The 4,886-nt window shown below is 45.6% G+C and overlaps 1 long non-coding RNA gene across 1 annotated transcript; it reads right to left on the bottom strand.

Moving 5' to 3' along the window:
* Positions 1-703: 703 nt before the first annotated feature.
* LOC143434783 (uncharacterized) lies at positions 704-4,016 on the bottom strand. Its single transcript, XR_013104540.1, has 2 exons — positions 3,870-4,016; positions 704-996 (listed from the first exon to the last, which is right to left on the bottom strand). It is a non-coding gene; the product is annotated as an uncharacterized LOC143434783 (long non-coding RNA).
* Positions 4,017-4,886: the final 870 nt, after the last annotated feature.

The raw sequence follows: 4,886 nt of genomic DNA, 5'->3' as shown, positions 1-4,886 counted from the left end.
ACAAATTAATAGTGAAAAGAAAGGCAGGGGGACCTATTCAGTGTGGCCACATTGAAAGGAGACAAAGGGAGCTGGGCCTCCCCAGTGAGCCTGGGGTCCAGCCCACGATCAACTCCATTCTCTTTCAAGAGGATCCAACACATTACAGATATTTCCAGGGGAAAAGTTGGTCCTCTATCTGACATAGGCATTAGCCTCTTTATTTTCCCAACATGAGATTCTTGGGGCATTTCAATTTGAGGGGTCCACAGTCTGAGGGAGCACAGTATCTCCTTAGTGTATCCCCAGTCTTGCCAGGCCAGTTATACCAGCATCTCAGAGCAGAGACAGCATTCCTGTCCAATGTGCTCCTAACCCATACAGCGCAGGATGTGTGGGGAAGGGGCTGCATCTCATCCAATAGGAGGCAGGATGGGGAAGGACATGGTGCCATAGGATGAAAGGTCTGAGGTTAGGGGGCTACCCACTGAGGTACATCATGCCTCTGCATTAGAAGTTTATTAGAGGGCACGGAGAGATGGCTCAGGGATTAGGAGGACTGGCTGCTCTTCCAGAGGACCCGGGTTCAACTCCCACCACCTGAGTGGCAGCTCACACCTGTCTGTAACTCCAGTTCTAGGTGATCCAACACCCTCACGCAGACAAACCATGCAGGCAGAACACCAAAGCACATGAAAATAAAATTGAACAAACACAAAAAGAATGAAATAAAAAGTTTATTAGAAGAGTTGTTAATGCCACGGGCAGACAGACAGAAGGACAGCAGTATGACTGACAGGGCCTCTGAGGATAGATAGTTCAGGCTCCAGTGCCATAGGTAGAAAGACAGCATGAGTTCAGGCTCTCAGGTAGAATAGGGGCCATTTCTGCTGGGTTTCAGAGGGTTTGATGGTTTCCCAAGCTCCGGCCATTTCCTTGCTTGGAAACACTGTCTTTCTTAATGAATAGTCTCTGCTTCTACCAGTATCCATGTGTCCCTGTTCCAGTTCCTTTTTCCTAGACAGAAAAACAAAACAAACAAACAAAAGTACCTGCCATCTTAACAGGTGTCCACCAGACCTACTATGTGCAAAGAGTGAGTTTTACAGTGTGAGCCTGTAGCCAGGCTGTCCCTGATTCCTGGGCAGCGGGGTAAGGCAAGAATTATGAATGAGGTATGTGTGACTCCAGGATACATAGGAGGAGGAGCACCTCTAGATGAGGTGCTCCCATTTTAAGAGTAAGGGATTATGGGCCTGTAGCTCTCTGATATCTGGCAAGCAGGTCTAGAAACTTCCTCAGGGTGGCAAAGATGGTGTTTGACATTTTTCTAGAACACAGGTACCTGGGGAGTCTGTTTATGGCCTCAAAAAAAGGTTCTGAGCAAGGTTTGTTGTTGTTGTTGTTGTTGTTTTGTTTGGATGCTATGCCTGACCCTCTAGGATTTTCCCAGCTAGACAGGATTGGGGTTCTGGTTTGCTTTCTACTGCTATAATTAAAAAACAAGACAAACAAACAAAAAATCTCTGACCAGAAACAATGTGGGAAGAACAGGGTTGATTTCTTCTTACACTTCCAAGTAACAGTCATAGATGAGGAAATCAGTGCAGGAACTCAAACCAAAACCAGAGAGGAACACTGTTTGCTTTTATACACAAACCAAAGGCACCTGCCCGGGTACGGCACTGACCACAGTGGGCTGGGTCCTTCTACACCAGTCATCAACCAAGACAATGTCACCACGTCATACCCATGAACCAATCTGATGGAGAAAATTATTCAACTGAGTGAGGTTCCTCTTTCCAGGCAATTCCAGTTTTATCAAATTGACAAAAGACTAACCAACCAGTACAGGTGATTATAACTCCCGACTGGCTAAGAAAAGCAGCTACCAGGAGCCCAGGAAATGGCTCAGTGGGTAAAGTGTGCTGAGTCAGATCTTCAGCAACTGTGGAGAGTGCTGGGCGGGGCCTCATGTGCCTGTTTTCCTAGTACTAGGGAGGCGGAGCCAGGAACATTCTGAGGGCTTGGTACCCAGCCAATCTACCTAAATCAGGGAGATCAGGGTTCAACAAGAGACCCAGTCTAAAAACATAAAAACAAGGCAAGATGGCTCAGTGGGTAAAGGCACCTACCACCACACACACATGTACACACACACACACACATGCACACATACTCATGAACTCTTGTAAAATAGAGGTCCGAGGTCATCATTGGTTGTCATTCCTCAGGCATCATACCCCCTTGTTTTCTGAAACTGAATCCTTCACTGCCCTGGAACTCACCAAGTAGGCTTGCTGGCCAGAAAACCACAGAAGCCTGTTGGCCTTTTTCTGCTAGGATTATAAGCATTTGACACAATGCCCCACTTACAGGTTCCAGGGAGGAAACCCAGGTCCTTAGGCTTGTGAGGCAAACAGTTACCCATGAATCTGTTTCTCTAGCCGCAGACTCTTTCTTTTTTAAGCACCTTCACTGCACTGCCCCCACCCCCTAGTCCCCAGCTCCTGGGTTTAAGATTGCTAATAGCATTGGGTCATAAAGAAAAAAGATACCCTGTAAATATACTTTCTCTTTCTTGATTTAAATTCTGTATTTTCCTGAGCTCATGGGAATTGACACCATCATTGATCTGTAATCTGTTTCTCTACATTCTCCTCTTTTAAGAAGTCAGGCAGGAAGAGCAGAGGAGGGAGAAGGCCAGGAGGAACCAAAGCCACTCCAAAGCAGGCAGAGGATAGAAGAGACTGAAGCCAAGCCTTTGGCTCCTGTGTTTTAAATCCTGCTCAGCTGGGACAATGTTTGTCTTATACAGAACCAAATAAAGCCAGTCATACATCATGGCTTTGGGCAAGGGCCTTCCTCAGCAATCATGGGTACCTGAGCTCTCCCTGGCCTACCTGACTCAGATATGAGGTTTGACCTTTAGACCCCGGAAGGAAGGAGGTTAAAGCCCCGCTACTCTTCCTGGCCAGCACTCTGGTTTCAGTCCTTGTGCACTATGGGTGTGAAGAAAGCATGTTAGGATGTATTTCCTATTTTAGCACACACAGTGAACACCATAGGCTCTTTGGAAAAGAGGATTCTGGGTGGGCTGGGAGCAGAGTGTGTGGCCAGACTGCTTTTGGGAGAGGCACTATTCACCAACTCACCCCAACAACCCCCTGCCTATGATAAACTGGTGTTCTCTGTACCTCCTGATATTGTCAGTCAGTAACATTGTTACTAAAAGCATGAGGACCCATAGCCAATATCCACTGAAAATCCTGGTATTATAGAGTACACTAATGCAGACAGGTGGACCTCTGGGGGGGTTAGTGGCCAACCAAAATACCAAATGAGTAAGTCCAGACCAGTGAGAAATCCTATCCCAAAAATCAAATGAACAAAAATCAATAACAACAAGAGAGAGAGAGAGAGAGAGAGAGAGAGAGAGAGAGAGAGAGAGAGAGAGAGAGAGAGGAAGGAACTAGAGAGAAGTTTGTCAGTTAAGAACCCACTCTCCTAGATGGCCTGAATTTTATCTTCCATATCAGGTAGATCACAACTGCCTATAACTGCAACTCTGGCATCTTCTTCTGGCCTCTGAGGGCACTCACACACATGGCATACCACACACACACACAAGCATTACACACACATACACGCACACACATTACATACATTCACAAAAGTAAAAAAAAAAAATAATAATAACTTTAAAAGGTAGGAGGCTGATGAGCTGGCTCAGTGGGCAAGGTGATTGCTGCCAAGCCAAAAACCTGAGTTTGATACTGGAGACTCACACAGTGAAAAGAAAAGAAAAGAAAAGAAAAGAAAAGAAAAGAAAAGAAAAGAAAAGAAAAGAAAAGAAAAGAAAAGAAAAGAGACTAGCACCGAAAACTGACCTCTGACCTCCACATGTGAGCTGTCAGATCACACCTTGTCTAAAACCAAGTTTATGCTTGGCAAGGCTGGTGACTGCCTGGGGCCAGGTCTTTGGAGGAATTGCTGTTTGGGGATCCTGAGATCTCAACTTTCTCCACCCTTCAAGAACCTTGATTACCAGTCCCAAGGCTGCTGAACGCTTACTCTGTGACACAGGCGATATCCTGTATTCCTGCTGTGCAACGTTGTTTAACTTCCTGCTGACTTTATCCTGTTGTGTGACAGTTTTCTGCTGACTGTCCTGTTTCCCCCTGAAAACTGTCTAGAACATGGTGTACTTTGCTTAACATAAGCTTGTGCAAGGCCTCTTGACCCCATTTTCCTAAATTCTTTCATTTCTGATTGGCTGTTCCTTCCCCTCAGAAACCTGTCACTAAAGAATGACCTACTGGTCTAGATCATAACCCAGTCTAGATGACTCCCTCCCCAGGCATGCCCAGAGGCTAACCTAATCTGAATGACAACACACACACACACACACACACACACACACACACACACACACACACTCAGAGGCATGCCCAGAGGTTAACCTAAACTGAATGACTCCCCCTCAGGGTATGCCAGAGGCTAACCTAATCTGGGTGACCTTGACAGGTATGCCCAGAGGCTAACCTAACTTAGATGATTCTAGGTTTTGTCATGTTGGCAATCAACACAAGTAACAAATGGCATCTTCACATCATTGACCTTGCAAAAATCCTTTGGTCCCATCATGCATCTGATACCATGCCATATTAGGAAATCCCATATAAGGGCAAAAGAGAGGAATACGCTCTATTCTGGGGAAAACCACACTATTTCCTAGAATGCTCAGACTTTTCCCACCCTAAGTCATGAATAGTGTTTCTCTGCTCATAAAACAAGTTTTGCAAAAATCCCACGATACAATTCAAATTATTATTATTATTGCTGTTGTTGTTGTTGTTGTTGAAAGAGAGAGAACATGCATGTGCCACAATGTACCTGTTGGGGTC

This window comes from Arvicanthis niloticus, chromosome 17 (genome assembly GCF_011762505.2).
Source record: "Arvicanthis niloticus isolate mArvNil1 chromosome 17, mArvNil1.pat.X, whole genome shotgun sequence".
Lineage (NCBI taxonomy): Eukaryota > Metazoa > Chordata > Mammalia > Rodentia > Muridae > Arvicanthis > Arvicanthis niloticus.
This window is presented reverse-complemented; position numbering and strand designations above follow the sequence as displayed.